We start from the raw sequence: 19,474 nt of genomic DNA, 5'->3' as shown, positions 1-19,474 counted from the left end.
TGTTTTAGGGACATTATTCCAACAGCTCTGATAATCGAGCAGCTGTGTGTAGGCTGAACTGTAACGGGAGTCACTAGAAATAGGGAGATCCATAACTTGTACTTTTTTGCCACCAACCATTTAGTTATTTCTTAGAGTACACAAACTTAGTTTATATGCATGTTCAATATGGATTTATTTATATAACTTTCCTGGCTTCTTGACTAGCGAAGCACCACATGTTTCAGAGGCTGGAATTTTTAAGTTGTGCCACTAAAGGGGGAAATATAAAGTTTTATTCACACGCTACAGGGAAACACAAAAGTGGTAAAAATGTTCTCACCAAAATGAAATCTCCCAAGTACAACTAAAATGAACTTGTTGATATATACCCAAAGGTCTTACAAGTGTTATGAAATCACCAGGATTTTTTTCCAATCCAAGTGACATCCAAGACACACTGTTAAGTAATTCTTTCTTGCAGAGCCAGCCCACAGGAGAAAGAGAAAGCAAAAGTATTTCTATCTCTCTACATAGGAACAGAGATAAGATTATGAAGAAATATCAAAGGTAGGAAGGAGGAATTTTTTTAAAACATTACAAAACACACAAAACACAGCTAGAATGATGACATCCTTCTAAAACAGACAAAATTGTGACAGTCCTTCATTGAAAATGTAAGACAAAGTACATTAGATTTCTCAGTAAGATGCAAAATAAACATACTATCAGAACATTACAGTTCTGAGATATGACCATACTGAAAGTCAGCACCAAATTCTAATTTGGAGGAGATTAACCTATTTCCTACATCTCCAAACTGATGGATTGACAGACAAATTCTGATTATTTTCTCCTCTCTTGGTGTGTTAACCACAGCAAGATTCATTCAACTTTGTCTTTGAAGCTCGTACTGAGGTAACTGAAGAACAGATACTGATCCCAAACTCAATCTTTTAGACCCCAAGAGATCTTTACCTCAAACAACATATAAGTACCTAAAATAAAAATGTATTTATTAAAATACCACATATTTTAGCATATTAAGGATACAGCAAAGGGATATTATGATACTTTAAGTACACAATACTCTGAGAAAAATTTATAGGTCATGATTTTCCTCACAAAATGTTAGCTTAAACCATCTTGAAATCAGCTAAAATAATAAAATAACTGCACCTCCACTGTTGGAGAAGGAAATGGCAACCCACTCCAGTGTTCTTGCCTGGAGAATCCCAGGGATGGGGGAGCCTGGTGGGCTGCCGTCTGTGGGGTCACACAGAGTCGGACACGACAGAAATGACTTAGCAGCACCTCCACTGTATTTCTGATAGTTAAAAAACCTCACCCAGAGAATAAGTTTTATTTGCCACAAAATGAAATCATTGCAATCACATCTGTGTAAAATACAGGACAAGGTAACTACATTTAAAGGATGTACCCCCACATATTGTTTACTAATGCAAACTATGGGAGCAATCTTAGGACAGTTGATAATGATTTATATAGTCATTAAGAGGTAGGGGAGAGGGAGAAACTAACAAGTTTTTTCCATTAAAGACCAGCAAGATCAACAAAACGGGAATCTAGATCTTATTTAGGAAAAGGAAAAAACCCAAAAAACTGCCCACACACAAAACAGTTTATTTGGCAAACAAATTCAATGGAAATGTTAAAAGATGCAAATAATACATCTGTCCCCCCAAAAGAACATTCCCAACTTTTTTAAATGCTTAAAAGGTAATGGAAATAACTATGATGGACTTTTCCATTCTTTAAGCACAACCATTCAGGTTGGCATGTAATTTTAATGTTTAAAGCACCGTGTTCTTTACTCGTGTCTTCCCACCTTTCGTGACACTTAGTTCTTCAAGAGATTTGTCTCCTCAAGGCTTTGACAATTCATATATCCATAGGTAAGTTCTTTAAAAATTATAATAATTCTACTTTAAAAGAGAAAAGGTAACAAAGTAACTGAGGGCTATAAGTAAATACACAGAAATACAGTGATGCAAATTATGAAATAACCTTTTTGGCTGAGATGGGACACGACTATTGGGACCAAAGAAAACAGTGCAAAGGCTCCCATTTTTCTGCCCACACATGATTCAGGTAGCCAAACATAATCTATTTCCAATATCTCTCATGATATCCCCTGTTTCTCAGGATATGTAGGTAATGTCCCCAACTAATAGTCACTAACTTTTTAAAATTTTGAACTGAAATTTAATAATAGAAAGTATCACATTCAAATTCCATCTCCACCTATGGTTAAACACAAGGCCTGAAACTTTTTTTTCCATAGTTTTAAAGAGCCAAAGTTAAAGCTGTTAGGAAGTTTTCTTTTAAAAGGATCATCGCTTTCTTTCACTATCATGAAAGGCAACATCCCTTATATCCAGAATTCACCTGTGTGTATGGAAATTTTAGTCACAGAGCAAAACCAAAGAAAAGTTAACAAACAAAAGAGTTAATTGTTCAATAGTATCAAAAGGACACCACATAATTTACAATAAGTATGAGAGTTGGACTGTGAAGAAAGCTGATCGCCGAAGAATTAATGCTTTTGAACTGTGGTGTTGGAGAAGACTCTTGAGAGTCCCTTGTACCGCAAGGAGATCCAACCAGTCCATTCTAAGGGAGATCGATCCTGGGTGTTCATTGGAAGGACTGATGCTAAAGCTGAAACTGCAATACTTTGGCCACCTCATGCGACGAGTTGACTCACTGGAAAAGACTGATGCTGGGAAAGGTTGGGGGCGGGAGGAGAAGGGGATGATGGCTGGATGGCATCACCGACTCTGTGGACATGAGTTTGAGTGAACTCCGGGAGTTGGTGATGGACAGAGAGGCCTGGCGTGCTGATTCATGGGGTCGCGGAGAGTCGGACACGACTGAGCAACTGAACTGAACTGAATGAGCTTTTGACAGAGAAGGCAATGGCAAGCCAATCCAGTACTCTTGCCTGGAAAATCCCATGGACGGAGGAGCCTGGTAGGCTGCAGTCCATGGGGTCACTACTAGTCGGACACGACTGAGCGACTTCACTTTCACTTTTCACTTTCACACATTGGAGAGGGAAATGGCAGCCCACTCCGGTGTTCTTGCCTGGAGAATTCCAGGGACGGCAGAGCCTGGTTGGCTGCTGCCTATGGGGTCGCACAGAGTCGGACACGACTGAAGTGACTTAGCAGCAGCAGCATGAGCTTTTGAGTGCTTACCATTTGATTGTATAAACTACTTTCCATGCCTTTTTCCACTTTCTCTTTAAAACAGTACAATGGCATAGATGTTTTATTATCCCAATACCACATATAAAGAAATCAGGGCTTAAATAGGTTAACTACCCTGCACAAGCTGGAATCAAGATTGCTGGGAGAAATATCAATAACCTCAGATATGCAGATGACGCTACCCTTATGGCAGAAAGTGAAGAGGAACTCAAAAGCCTCTTGATGAAAGTGAAAGAGGAGAGTGAAAAGGTTGGCTTGAAGCTCAACATTCAGAAAACAAAGATCATGACATCTGGTCCCATCACTTCATGGGAAATAGGTGGAAAAACAGTGGAAACAGTGTCAGACTTTGTTTTTTTGGGCTCCAAAATCACTGCAGATGCTGATTGCAGTCATGAAATTAAAAGACGCTTGCTCCTTGGAAGGAAAGTTATGACCAACCTTGATAGTATATTAAAAAGCAGAGACATTACTTTGCCAACCAAGGTCCGTCTAGTCAAGGCAATGGTTTTTCCCGTGGTCATGTATGGATGTGAGAGTTGGACTGTGAAGAAGGCTGATCGCCGAAGAATCGATGCTTTTGAACTGTGGTGTTGGAGAAGACTCTTGAGAGTCCCTTATACTGCAAGGAGATCCAACCAGTCCATTCTAAAGGAGATCAATCCTGGATGTTCATTGGAGGGACTGATGCTAAAGCTGAAACTGCAATACTTTGGCCACCTCATGCGACGAGTTGACTCACTGGAAAAGACTCTAATGCTGGGAAAGGTTGGGGGCGGGAGGAGAAGGGGACGACGGAGAATGAGATGGCTGGATGGCATCACCGATTCTGTGGACATGAGTTTGAGTGTACTCCGGGAGTTGGTGATGGACAGGGAGGCCTGGCGTGCTGTGATTCATGGGGTCGCGGAGAGTCGGACACGACTGAACTGAACTGAACTGAACTGACCCTGCCAAAGGGCCACCTCTCAAGCTAGTAATGGGAAGAAATATACATTCAAACTTTTTAATCTCAACCATTCTGCTATGCTACTTATGGTTGTCTGATTCTTTCATATCCACTATGTATAATGTTTCTACCAACCATCATGTGAAATAGGACTGATTTTGCTCATTTTATAGACCAACAGGTTGAGGCTGAAACACAAGTAACCTATCTAAGTAATCTATCTACAGTCACAATAAAATAATAAAACAGCAATTATACCTTGTGATGCCAAACCACCAGCAAACGTAACCTTTTAAAATTTCTTCCAGAAATGCATTCACTAACTCCTTCTATCACCTGTTTGACACAAAATCCTAATAAATCTGAGTTTCCCAGCTTCCATGTCTGGCAGATTAAAAGGGAACAAGCATTTGCTTACGGCAGAGATTATGGTAGACACTTTACACACACGACCTTAACTGAAATTTCAGAATACCATGAAATAAGCAGTATCCCACATGAACAGGGTAAGAAGTTAAATTAAGATTGGGTCTGACATATACACACTACTATATATAAAATAGGTAACTAATATAATAGCCTACTGAACGAATAGCACAGGGAAATGTACTCAACACTCTGTAATGGCCTACATGGGAAAAGAATCCTTCCTCAGTAGGTGTATGCAAAACAGATTCACGTTGCTGTACACCTGAAGTTAACACAACACCATAAATCAACTATAAATGAATGCTCAGTCATGTCTGACTCCTTGCAACCCCATGGACTGTAATCTTTCAGGCTCTTCTGTCCATGGAATTTTCCAGGCAAGAATATTAGAGTTGGATGCCATTTCCTTCTCCAGGGGATCTTCCTGATCCAGGGATTGAACTTGCATCTCTTGTGTCTCCTACATTGGCAAGCAGGTTCTTTACCACTGCACCACCTGGAAATCAACTATACTCTAATAAAAGTTATTAAAAATTTTAAAAAAGAAGTTAAATTATATGCCCAAAGAATACACAGAAAGTAAGAACAGCAAACAAGGTATATCAGACACCTCATGCCCATGGCAAATCACTTGAAGATCAAGATAAGTGATATCCCTATTACCTCAGTGATATCCCCAGTCCTTAACAAAATGCCTGCTGAAGAGATATCAAACAAGTAATTCAAATAAATATTTTATGAGTGTGATATTTACAGCCGCCCGGACTCACTCCATCATTTATCCACCATTTCCTGAGTACCTCTGAACAGGAATTCAGCCATCAGCCATGTTCTAATAATAGAATGAACATGTGAATTTCCAAAGTCACTTAGAGCAAATACAAAACAGTATATATAATAAATACTATTGGTGGTAATAATGTCAGTAGCCCCACAGGGCATTCAACACGTCACCAATTCCTTCAAATTCTGATTCAGAAACACTTCTCGATCCCACACTTCTCCTTTGCTGTTCTTCTAACCCAGGTCCATAACAGTTGCAAAGATGCTGGCTATGATTCCACACCCTCCACCCTCTACACCGATGCTAGATTGATTTCCTGAAACATAAACCTGATCATTTGTTTCCCTTTGTAAAATGGCTGTTGACCCTCTGCTGCCGTCACAATTAAATCTAAGAGCTCTAATAAGGTTTCAAATCTTTCAAAGTGACCTCAATCACCCTATCAAACTGGATTTTCCACTCTTCCTAAACGTACCATCCAATCTATCCCTGCTTAACTAGCAATTGCTTACTAGCAATTTTCTACACAAGTCCCAGGTCTGATCTTGAATATGCTGTGCTTGGACCCAGAAAGCCCTTGCTTGCACCCATCCACCCACACTTCTTACTTGTTAAAAGCCTCTTTTTCTTTCTGAAGCCAAATTTAAACATTTTAAGAACAAGATTTCTCTTTCTGATAACATTTCTCACTAAACAATGCTACCCCTAAATCAGAGATCAAGGCTTTATTCTAGGTTAAGCTTCTAATTCCCAAATTTCTATGTCCATATTGTTCAGATCATACTCTGAAAAGCACTACTGATTCCATCTTTTCTAGTCTAAAACATTTCATCTCTGTCAGAAAGTTCCAACAGACATAAATAACAAATGATTTTTAAAAATATATTATGAGTAAATGAAATAATTCATGCTCTAGAATGGAAGCTGTTGAGCTTTGATTTACCAAAGGATAGGCCAAACTGTATTACATCCAAATAACAATGTGCTATACATTAAACAGAGAAAACATTAAAGGTGTGAGTTCAAGTTCCATCACCTAACAATATGTGAGACCTTGAGCATGTTATTTAACCTCTCTGAGCAATCCTTTAGCTATAGAGTTATTCATAAATCCCTATTTATAAATTGAGGATAGTATCAATATGTACCTCAGATTGTTTGTTGTAAAGGTTAAATGATGTCAAGCATGTAAAGTATTTATTAGCACAGTATTTGTACATAGAAACTGCTAAACAAATGGCAGCTATTACTAAATTCATAGAAAATGCTTAAATATTCAATCACTTAGACTTTTTTCACTCAGAAAACTGATGCAAGATTTTCCTTTATACATTTTCCTTGTAACCATTCTTAAGCTAAGGTTCTTAAAAATAATTTGCCAATTAATTACTTAAACAGTAAACAGCTGATAGAGATAAAAATAAATCAGTAACAGCTGAACTCTAACACATACAGATGTTAAAAATAGCATGCCATTGCCCCATTACACATAAATATTACCATAAATAACCACAACCTGTGCAAAGAAGCAGCTAAGTCTGTGTCTCACAGCATAGACTGAAACCATTTATAGAAATATGAAACACATATCACAAGATGGATCAAGGAATTCCTTAGTCAAAGTTGTATCTAAAGGGAATTACTACTCTCAGATATACGTAAATACACTTAGAATATATTGCATAGTTGAGCAATCCATAGATCATTTAACAGTGTGAACCAGCTTCTGAATAAATTAAGCAAGTGATATTTAACGGATGCCATGGTTTCATTTCTAAACCAGAGACCTACAATACTCCTGGCCCTGAGTGACAGAGTTGGAAATCCAGTCAAGCAATGGAATAATGCTCACTGAAGACTGTAATTCACTCAATTCAAAACTCAAAATGCTCTTTAGGACACCGAGCAGCATATAAATTACTACGGCAGGGGCAGAGAGCTTCCCACTACACCCTCCTCATTTTTGGTTAAAAACAAGAGAGAAAGAGACATGTACGGGAAAGGGAGAATAAGCATCTAATTTCAAAACTTTCAAGAGACCTAAAAGCTCAGGGAAGATGGACAACCATCAGAGTGGTCAATATCAGTCTGGCAAAGATTAAGAACAGTGATACCTGGATCCAGCAAAAAAAGTGGAGAAACAGCAGTCTTATACGCTGGGAAGTATACTGGGCATATACATACTGGCCATGATCCCTGTCCTTAAAATAAGCAATGTTATAAAACTGGAAAAGCGTTAACATCAACCTCTTACACAACACATATAAAATGATAGCATAAGTACAGCACAAAATTTCCTGACAGTGGATATAAAATATGAAAAAAAGAAGTCAAGAAGGATAACAAAGTATTGACCCAAGTGACTTAGAAGGGTGTACAGGTGACCCTTGAACAACTCTGGGGTTAGGGGCACAAACCTTCCATGCAGTTGAAAATCCGAGTATACCTTCTAACTTATAGTCAGTCCTCTGTATACATGGTTCCTTCAGATCTGCAGGTCCATATCCAAGGATTCAACCAACCATGTAGCACTGTTGTATTTACCACAGAAAAAAAATCTGCATATAAGTGGACCTACATAGTTCAACCTAATGCTGTTTAAGAGTCAATTGTAAGTGCCCCTATGTGAACTGGGAGGGCTGAAGGTGGGAAGGTATTTTCTTAATTGAGGCTGGGGAGGTTATCAGCAGTTCAGCTTTGGACATATTAAATTTGAGATGTGTATTAGATATCAGGTGGAAATGTCAAAAAGGCAGTTGGTTATGAACCTAGAGTCCAGGGAAAAAGTCTGGGCTTGACATAAAATTTTAGTTGTCATCGGCATATATAAGAATTGTAAGTCAAGAAATAGGATGAAATCATCAAGAAAGCAAGTACAAACAGACAAGAGGACCAAGGACAGAACCTTGGAGCCATCCAAGGTTTCTAGGCAGGGAGTTGAAGATCAGGCAAAAGAAACCTAATACATGGTCAGTGAAGTAGAGGAGAAGCAAGGGAAAGATGTTTCCAGAAACATGGAAGAGATCAACTATGCCAAATGATGCTGAAAGACCAAGGAAGATTAGGCGCAAGCACTGACCAACAGAAATAGCAACCTGAGCCACCGACGACCTTGACAAGAACTGTGTGGATGTAGTGGAGAATGAAAGTCTTGCCAGAGTGACTCAAGAGAAAATGGAGGGAAGGGAATGAGAAAGAACACATAGAGACAAACCTTTTTTAAGGAGTTCTGCTCTAAATGGAAGCAAAGATATGAGCAGTAGCTAGAAAGAAAAGTGGGAACTTCTCTGGTGGTTCAGCGGTTAAGAATCCGCCTATCAAAGCAGGGGACATGGGTTCTATCCCTGGTCCAGGAAGACCTCACATGCCTTGGAGCAACTAAGCCCAGGTGGTTAGTGGACAACTACTGAGTACACGCTCTTGAGCCTGTGCATCAGAATGAAGAGCAGCTCCCGCTCACTGCAACTAGAGAAAGCCCACACACAGCAATGAAGGTCCAGAGCAGTCAAAAACAATAAACAGGGGAATAAATAAATTTTGTTAATGAAAGAAAAGTCAGGTCAAGATAATAATTCATCAATAAGAGAAAAACTACACTGTCTTATACTAACAAGAACAAGCCAGTAAAGAAAAAGGGTACTCATGCCAACCCTGAGGATTCGGAAAAGGCTTCCTGAAGGAACTGTCCCACGCTGAGTCATGAAGGCTGATTAAGAGTGAATCAGGATGAGGGGGAGGGGGCAGAAACAGCATGAACAGAGGTGAGAAACAACATAGTGGGGGTGGGGGTGGGGGGCAGGATGGGGTAGGAATGGGAAGCAGAAGACTGAGAACGACAGGAAGACAGGCCAGAGAGGTAAGATGTATCAAGCAGCACACCCTTTGTCATATCAATTATAGGGGACGTGCAACTATAGGGTTTAGACAGATAAACACTAATATCAAACCGACATTTCACTCAGGGAAGGTACAGCTGGAGGGGTACTAGACTGAAAGCAGGGAGACCAGTTATTAACTCCAGTGACAGTTTTTGAATACAGAAATAACAAGGTCCTAACCTGGATGGTGTTAGAAGTAGTTAGAGGGATTTAGTGACAGATCTTATGTGCTCAGTGATGAAAGCAGCAGTTTCTAGTGTGAGCTACTGGGCAGATGATAATGTCACTGACTTAACTGGAACTACTGGGGAGGGGGTGGTGAATGATTCATTTTAATTTGGGGTATATTGTTTTTAGAGTCTCTACAGGACATCCAAGTGAATAAATGTAAGCAAGCAGTGGGTAGAAAACTCAGACCTTAGAGCTCAAGGTATCTGAGAGAATGAGCACCTGAGTATAATTAAAATTATCATAATATATGTGATCCAAAAAAATTTATGAGACAAACAGTGACTGACTTTTTAGGAACATTAGCATTTTTATGGAGAGTTAGTGGAGCAAATGCTTGAAGGAATTTCAGACACAGCAATCAAAAAGGTATAGAAAAAAATAAGAAAAGATGTAACCAAGAGGCCAGGGAACTACCAAGGACTAATAACTCTATCCATTTATAAAGAGACAGTATAGTGACCTGAACATGCTGGTGGGAATCAGAGGAGATCAAGAAAAATCCAATCACATTAACAGTCTGGACTTTCTAATTCTGTTGTATTAATTTTTCAAGTATTAGTACAATCCACAGGCCATCTCTTCTGAGGGTCCTAAGCAGTCAAGTCAATTTGAGTGGAAAAGACTAAAGGAACTAAACACAGTTGTACCATTAACTCTTGTGGAAGATTATTTACAGTTTTAGAAGAAGAATATTTATGGTTGCCCTATACAAAGAAAATCAGTAATTATTTGTTTTTGAACTTTTTATTTTGTATTGGGGTATTACCAATGCTGTGATAGTTTCAGGGGAACAGCAAAGGGTAATGTATTACTTCATAAGCAAAAAAATCATTGTCAAGTATAATAAAATGAATAGGAAAAATAGAAAAAAAAAGTTGGCCTTTTATCATGCCTGTTTCTTGATTGTTACATAATACTTCACCTAAAACTTTAAATAAACTCAACTAACAGTAAACTTTATGGCCTTACAAAACTTAAGGGAAAATATCAGCCAATACAATAAAAATTTATCAGGAATGGAAAGAATTTCTAACATTGGAAGAAAAAAAGATAAGATACAGGGGGAAGTAAACAGAGCAAAGATCAATTTCCGTTTCTTGATTTCAGCTGTGCTTTATCACTTTTGGGCAGACAATCAGTCATACTAAAGAATCACTTACTCTTGGATGGCTGTACTGTACTAACTGGGAATGACTCATAAGTGTTCAGTCCCACCCATACAGAAGACCTCTGCAAAGAACTTAAAAAAAAGAAAAAAGAAAATCAAACGGAAGCATATTTTCAGATGAGCATCTAACGCAAAATCATTAAAGCATAGAAAAGATGTGACAGAATTATTACTTGCAATGAGAAAGTTAAAAGCATTTTCTTGGAGTGGGATGGGGGCAACTCCCAAGATGTGAGTCATAGGATTAAAGAACAATCAGATCCAGGATTTAGCCAAAGTTGGAAAAGCAGGATTCGGATCGGATGCAGCTCTCTAGGCTAGAGAGAAAATAAGAGCTGAGTTGGGGTGGCGCCTCCAGAGTCTGTGAATCACAGAGACACAGCAGAGAAGCACAACCAGACTGGGATTCAGCACACAGGAGAAATCTGTAGCTGTTATCCTTTGGTTTATTTCCTCCTTATTAGTTTACTATTAAGATATGTTAATTGCATTCAAAGAAGCTAAAATGAAAGCTAACTCAGAATCTTACTACTGGAAGGATGTGGACAGCTTTGCTACATTGCTTTGAAGATGCACTAGAACAAAACCCAAAGCTAACATCGCTATCACCTTTCTAGCACTATGTATTTTGATTTTGCTAATTTAATATAACAATCATTTTGTAAGATCTTTATTTCTGTAGTTACTAACAACAATGAGTGTCTGTTTACTATGTATTTTCATCTTGAATGAACTAACTGTTCTTTGATCTATCTACAAAAATCATGTTGACCTTTTATGTTGGGGAGGGCATTTTGTGTGTCATATATATTCATTTTTCTGTCATAATCAATGCAAATGATGCTCCATTTCCATTTCTATCATTTTTCATGAAACTAAAGTTTTCAATGTTTATTTAGATCTTCTTTTTTTTTTTGATTTCACTTGGTTTAAGGTTCTAGTAGTTGCTCAGGTACAAAGAAATCCAGAAGGGAATTCCAGTGCTGTACAGACATACTACATGTCTTAGAACCTTTCATCTACCTGACCCAATCATTCTTGTTTAACTCTCTTATTCTATTTAATTGTGTTTCTTCTCAAGTACGGTGCTGTCATCCATTCTTTAAATGAAACATATTTTTACGGCTATGTAATGATATAAAATGTAATGGGTTCCAAGCAATTCTACAGCTAGGTATCTAGTCAACAGAAATAAAAGACACAAAGAACTGTACACAAATTTCCTAGCAGCACTGTTCATAATAATCGAAAGTTGGAAGTAATCCCAATGTTGGTGGCAACCACCGAGTAAGATACATCAGCAATAAAATGAACTATTGATATATTCTATAAAAGAGAAGAACCTCAAAAACATAATGTTCAGTGAAAGCAGCCAGACACAAGTAATTGCATATAGTATGACTTTCCTTATTTGAAATTTCTGGAATATGCAAATCTACTGAGGCAGAAAGCAGATCAGTGGTTGCCTAAACCTGTGTGTGAGATTGAGGACTAAATGTGAACAGGTACAAGAGAACTGTTTGGGGTAATGAAAATGTTTTACAGCTAGATTATGGTGATGGCTATAAAACTATAGATTTACCAAAACCCAATAACGTCAATGGGCTTCTCTGGAGGCTCAGATAGTAAAGAATCTGACTGCAATGTGGGAGACCTGGGTTTGATCCCTGGTTTGGGAAGATCCCCTGGAGACGGAAACGGCAACCCACTTCAGTATTCTTGCCTGGAGAATCCCCATGGACAGAGGAGCCTGACAGGCTACAACCCACGGGGTCACAAAGAGCTGGAGACGACTGAGCGACTAACATAACATAAATTAACTTCAAGTAAACTCAACTTACTTTTATAATGGGTAAATTTTATGGAATATACACTATACTTCAATAAAACTTTTTAAAACGCCAGTGAATAGTGAAAGGGTGAAATGAATACATAAATATATAGAAGCACATATTAAATAACTCTGAAATACAAAAAAGGAATCCAACTTGTTATTGATAAAAGTATCAGAAAGTATTTTAAGTAATATTCAGTGCTTCCAAAAGTGACATAAGAGAAACTTTTTCACAAGCTGATCATAGGAGCATAAATTGGCACAGTCTGTCTGGAAAGCAGCTTGGCAAAGTATACCAAGGGAGCTCTAAACCAATGTCCCCTTTGATTTACTTCTGAGAACTCAGCCTATACAAGTAATAAAAAAATATATAAGTAAAGATCTAGGTATAAACATACTAAGCAAAGCAAAATTTATAATAGTTTTAAATGACGGAACCTGTTAAAACAGCAGTGGAAGAACAGTTAAGAAAATTACAGCCCATTCATGAATATCATGTACTTTTAAAAAATGTCTGTGTGCCTGTGGCCCAACATAAAGCATGACACCACAGACTGACTACATTCAGGAGGAAGATCTTGTTAGAGGAAGAGATTCACTGTTTCCCGCAGGTTATGGCTAAGATCGCACCGGTGGCATCCTGTTAACTTGGTAAACGATGGTACATTTGAAATTCAGAAATGTGATCATTGTGGCTAGAAAGAGGGCTCTCCTATCACAACAGTGCCCGTAGGGAAGAGACGCAAATGCTACAGGATGATACAGCCTGTTTGCCAATGGAATTAAACTGAAAATTATTTGTGGTTTGTGTCACTTATATAATAATGTCAAGTAGTTTGTGGGGGACTTGAGATCAGGATAAATATCATAGACCATCTCATCACAGTCAATTGGGCTTATGATTTTCAGCTTTACGTCTGGATTCTCTGTCGTAGAAACTTGCAAAGTGTACAGCACAAAGAGAAGGTTGTGTTAAATGAAAAGTGGGGTTAATACACGTGTACACCAAGACCTCTCTGGGGACCAGGGCATTGTCAGAGCTCAGGTCCCCTTGGGAGCTTGTACTGGTCTGGCCTGTAAGCACAGTCATCCCTCAGTATCAGTGGAGACTGGTTGCAGAACTCCCACTGATATCAAAATCCTCAGAGGCCCAGGTTCCTTATATAAAATGGTTTGTATTTACATATAACCTTACACACACCCTCCTGTACACTTTAAATCATCTCGTTGTTACTTAGTTGCTCAGTCATGTCCCACTCTTTTGTCAACCCATGGACTTTAGCCCACCAGGCTCCTCTGTCCATGGTACTTCCCAGGCAAGAATACTGCAGAGGGTTGTCATTTCCGTCTCTAAGGGCTCTTCCCGACCCAGGGATCAAAGCTGTGTCCCCTGCACTGGCAGGAGGCTTCTTTATTGCTGAGTCACCAGGGAAGTCCATTAAATCATCTCTAGAGTAATACCTAATACAATGCAAATACTATGCTGCTGCTAAGTCACATCAGTCGTGTCCAACTGTGTGTGACCCCATAGACGGAAGCCCACCAGGCTGCCCCGTCCCTGGGATTCTCCAGGCAAGAACACTGGAGTGGGTTGCCATTTCCTTCTCCAATGTGTGAAAGTGAAGTCGCTCAGTCGTGTTCGACCCTGCATGGCAAATTCAATTTTTGCTTTTGGAACTTTCCAGAATTTTTTTTCCCCTTGAATATTTTCAATCTGTGGTTGGCTGAATCCATGGATGCAGAACCCATGGATAGGGAGGGCCAACTGTATAATGGAAAAAATGAGATCTGTCTGACTTTATATTTGAAACATAAAATATGGCAGCTTTGTAGAAATGACCATTTATTTTCATCTGGGAGAATAACCACTATGGAATGGGAGCATTTGTTGAGAGCAGCAGCCAGCACTGATTACTACAAGAAAGGCAATTTTACTGCTGGGCTTAAAGTCAGATGGAATGGACGTGCTATGTGTCCAGGAAGCAACAAAGATTTCAGCTGCCTGTTAGAGATCTGTACAGGGGATCATACTGATATAGATCTGCAGACTCACCATCATGAAGAGTCAGTTACCATACAAAAGAAGAAACACAAGAAGCAAGACAATGACTCTAATACGCTTCTCCAAAGTAGAATAGCACACAGCAGTACTGCCAGTGTTGATGAATGAAAGGAAACTGATGTTGAAACGAAGAAAGGAATTGAAAGCACAGTCTAGTTTGCCACAGTTGACCCTAAACAACCTTTAGAAGAGCTAGGCCATCACTTTTACTCACTTCTATCTACTACCTTCTGAAGTTTACGGATCAAGTAAATCATTTAAAGGAAGACTGTAAATTTCTATTATGCCTCCAACAGGACATTCATGGTCAACTTTAAGAAACTTTGTGTTCTCAACGTTAAAAGAAATAAAACCCATGAAACAAACCAGCAGTTTGTAAATATGTTTATGCTACACTAGAAAATTAAGTTTAAAAAGATGGGGGGAAGTGTAATGGGATCCAAAGGTCCACTGGCACGGTGAAAAGTACATCTCCCTCTGTCCCACAGTTTCCTAACTTCCCTCTACAGAGGCAAACACATTACCAGTTTAGTCTCAATAAAAAAACTGAAATCTTAAAAAGCAAAACAAATCAAGAACACAAAAGACAATTCAAGACGTTTAAAGAAAAAGCTCATAAACACATTCAAAAGAAAAATATGGAGGGAAAAAGAAATATTTTGCAATTAACATAAACCAAGTAGCAGAAGATACAAAAAGTACAGGCTTGGGGAACTGGGAGACGTTGAGTTAAACCCAAGGAAAGATAGAATAAGGTATTTGACATGCAGAATAGTAATTTTCTCATATCTATACTTATAAAAACAACTCATCCTAAAATAAAATCCAATTCCAAGGGCAGGCAGAGATCTCTCCCACTTTTGTCAGTGAGTCACAAAGCTGTCTCAAACTGATTCTATCCATCAAGCCAAAAGACACACCACTCTCTTGTTACAAGAGTTATACGCTGCTGCTGCTGCTGCTGCTAAGTCACTTCAGTCGTGTCCGACTCTGTGTGACCCCATAGACGGAAGCCCACCAGGCTCCCCCGTCCCTGGGATTAGTTATGTTTAATGAACTAGTACAATTAGAGGAAAATATATTTGTTACAAGTAACAAATTGTATCACTTAACTGTGGCAGTCAAACTACTACCTTTTGCTTCCTGGCAATGTTAACTCTACTAATTTATTCTCTAACAGAGAAATAATGACCTCCCATAGTGGGCTGCCTACTGCAGTTACTCCACGAAGAAAAGGAGACAGCGTCTAAAAATCTAAGAGTAAATGTATTAAAATACAAATTTCATCTTCATTTTGACTGCCATTATAAACTGAGGTATCACAGAGTGACCTGTTCGCAGACAAAAATTTCCAAAGCAATGGAACAGCTGAGTCACTATTCACTGAAGGCTTAATTGTCTCATACAGTCAGCGAAAGAAAACGATATATTATAAAAGTCATCTATTTCTGCAGCCTCTGTTCAGAGTTCCAAAAATGAATCTCAATATGGTTGCCGATTCTGAAAGGGGTTTTCACATACTCAAATTTACCTCTTAAAGCATTTGGGTACATTCGTTTTCTGGGGTTAAATAACACCCATGCATCAATGGAGTTATAGCAGAGGTGATGACCTACCAACTTCTGAGTTTACAATAAATTGTTAGTTTTTCCTAGAATGGGCAAGTCAATTGAGCTGTAACATTCCCTTGGGCTTTATGACATTTCCTAAGTTTAAAATGAAACATCAGTTGAAGAAAAATAGGTACAGTTTAGCAGACAATGCAACCTGATTACAAATAAAGCTGCACACATTAGCTTCAGAACAAAAAAGAGTCAGAAAAAAACATCAAATACAAGGTTTTTACTGCTGAAATTGTCTATAAAATACCCTCATGGATGAGATAATGTAGGACCTCAAAGAAGGTGTGTGCACAAAACACAAAACAAATAAGGCAAACTGAGGGTGGGGCCAAGGAGTCCAAAACACTCTGCTTCACAAATCAATGGGCTTCCCTGGTGGCTCAGACAGCAAAGAATCTGCCTGCAATGCAGGAGACCAAGATTCGATCCCTGGGTCCAGAAGATCCCTGGAGAAGGAAGTGCCAACCCACTCCAGTATTCTTGCCTGGAGAATTCTATGGACAGAGAAGCCTGGTGGGCTACAGTCCATGGGGTCGCAGAGAGTCGGTCACGATGGAGTGACTAACACTTTTGCTTTCACACAAATCAATAGCCTCCACAATCTCAAAAATATCTCAACAGAAAATGGCTAAACTTTCAAATGACAGACAAATTTAAGAATTATTCATTTGACTAAAAATAATGGCAATAAATAATTGCATTAGAAAGGATCTACATACTAGTAAAAGAAGTTAACATTTATTGAATTCTTACCATGTGCCAGACTCTACAAATTTCTTTGCATTTTTAAATTTACTTAATTCTCACAATTCCCCTGTGAAGTATTGTTATGATCCCCATTTTAAAAATAAGAAAACCGAGGCTTCCCTGGTGCCTCAGTGGTAAAAGAATCCACCTGCCAATGCAAGAGACACGGGTTCTATCCCTTATCTTGGAAGATCCCACATGCCACGGAGCAACTAAGCCCATGCTCCACACTACTGAGCCCATGCTCTAGAGCCAGGGAGTTTCAACTACTGAAGCCCATGCCATAAAGCCTGTGCTCCGTAACAGTAGTCACTGCAACAAGAAACCTGCATACCACAATTAGAGAGTAGCCAGCCGACCTGGTGGGCTGCAGTCCATGGGGTCGCTACGAGTCAGACATGACTGAGCGACTTCACTTTCACTTTTCACTTTCACACATTGGAGAAGGAGGTGGCAACCCACTCCAGTGTTCTTGCTTGGAGAATCCCAGAGACGGGGGAGGCTGGTGGGCTGCCATCTATGGGGTCACACAGAGTCGGACACGACTGAAGTGACTTAGCAGCAGCAGCAGCAGCCCCCACTCGCCACAGCTGGAGGAAGGCCTGTGCAGCCATGAAGACCCAGCACAGCCAAAAAAAAAACAAAGAAAGAAAAATAAGAAAACTGAGACACAGTTTCTGGCAAATTACTTGCCAGAAGTCACCAAGTAAATAAGAAATAGGATGGGAACCCATATAATATATCAGCTGTAGTCCTTAACTGCCTACTTCTGACCTCCCAGGTCTTAACCATTCTACTCTACTGCCTTTTAGATGTTAGTCTATTTTCTCAGTTTTACCCCCCGAGAAAGAGAGAGAATTCATTCAAGGTTCAAAACCATTTACTAACAGTACTAGTACCAGGATGCAGCTTTCCTATTCACATTATGCTTTCCTATTTCATACCAGGCTTTTCCTATTTTTCTATCACCCTATTAACCTCTTTCACATTGGGCTTTGTTCTTTTTTTTCAAAATTAATGTGCTTTCTTTGAGTATAAAATACTTATCACCAAAGTCAGGAAAGTACAATAAAATACAAAAGAAAATTAAAATTATTCCTCTGAGCTTCCAAGGATAACCAGTGTCAACACTTTAACAAATTTATTTACATGCACTGCATATAAAACCACTTCCCTGCCTCATATTCTTAGAGAATGTTATAGACCTGTTTTATAAACAGCTATATATTATTTGACTTTTTCATTTAAATCATTATTTTCCCAAGGCATTGAATGTTTTTTTGAGTATGACTAAATGGCTATATCGGAGAAGGCACTGGCAACCCACTCCAGTACTCTTGCCTGGAAAATCCCATGGATGGAGGAGCCTAGTAGGCTGCAGTCCATGGGGTCGCTAAGAGTCAGACACGACTGAGTGTCTTCACTTGCACTTTTCACTTTCATGCACTGGAGAAGGAAATGGCAACCCACTCCAGTGTTCTTACCTGGAGAATCCCAGGGACAGCGGAGCCTGGTGGGCTGCCGTCTATGGGGTCACACAGAGTCGGACACGACTGATGCGACTTAGCAGCAGCAGCAGCAGCAAATGGCTATATAACATTTCATAAATTTCACTAATATATTTAACCATAGTTCGTTCTACTGACTACATATGGAAGACTTCTTACAATTAATCTCTGTGATGAAACTGTTATACATATAACTTTATGCAACATATCCTATAATATTCTTAGATTAAATCCCTAAAAATAACATTACTGAGTGAAAGGGTATAATAAAAGGTAACACATATGTGCTGCATACTATTGCCAAGCTACACTAAGTGCTTCACAGATATTAGATAGTTTAATCATTGCAACAATTCTATGAGAAAGGAAATGAATATCTAGCAAGAACAACTGACTAGCCCAAGATTATACAGCTGCTGCTGCTAAGTCACTTCAGTCGTGTCCAACTCTGTGTGACCCCATTGACGGAAGTCCACCAGGCTCCCCAGTCCCTGGCTAGAAAGTGGCAAACCCAGTTAGTCAGAACCCAGGATCCAGGCTCTTCATCATTATGCTGGGCATTCCACACTTTTCAGCCATCTGAGGCCAAGTCTCCTGGACATGTACTACATTTACTTCAAATGTACAAAACTCATCTGAGGAATCTTTTCAGTAAGCGTCTCAGGAGATTCTAAGGTTTTGAAACCCACTATCTTAATCTAAAAAATTTTAAATAGTACATCTCATAAATCCTTCTCATAAAACCACTGCTAGTTATATTGGTTCATGTTTAAAATACAAATGGGAGGGCCAAGTAACAGAACACTCAAATATGGTTAAAATAAGTCTTCCTGACCTAGGATTAGGCAATGACTTCTTAGATATGATATGGAAAGCACAAGGCATGACAGAAACTAAAAATTTTTAAGTCATTAAAGTTATTTTTAAAATAAAGGATAAATTGAACTTCAGAATTAAAAACTTTTGTGCTATAAAAGACATCATAAGAACAAATACGTAATTCCACTTACATGAGACACCTAGAATAGGCAAATTTATAGAATCACAAAG

At 38.9% G+C, this 19,474-nt stretch overlaps 1 protein-coding gene and 1 pseudogene across 32 annotated transcripts in view; one reads left to right on the top strand and one right to left on the bottom strand.

Moving 5' to 3' along the window:
* Positions 1-19,474, bottom strand: part of SLMAP (sarcolemma associated protein) — a 152,124-nt gene that overhangs the window by 97,175 nt on the left and 35,475 nt on the right. The window lies entirely within an intron of this gene.
* LOC148774010 (pyruvate dehydrogenase E1 component subunit alpha, somatic form, mitochondrial pseudogene) lies at positions 13,462-14,781 on the top strand (annotated as a pseudogene).

Source organism: Moschus berezovskii, chromosome 24 (assembly GCF_049115385.1).
Source record: "Moschus berezovskii isolate FMDL1 chromosome 24, NW_MosBer_1.0, whole genome shotgun sequence".
Classification (NCBI taxonomy): domain Eukaryota; kingdom Metazoa; phylum Chordata; class Mammalia; order Artiodactyla; family Moschidae; genus Moschus; species Moschus berezovskii.
The sequence above is the reverse complement of the archived record's forward strand: the minus strand, read 5'-3'. Positions and strand labels throughout refer to the sequence as shown.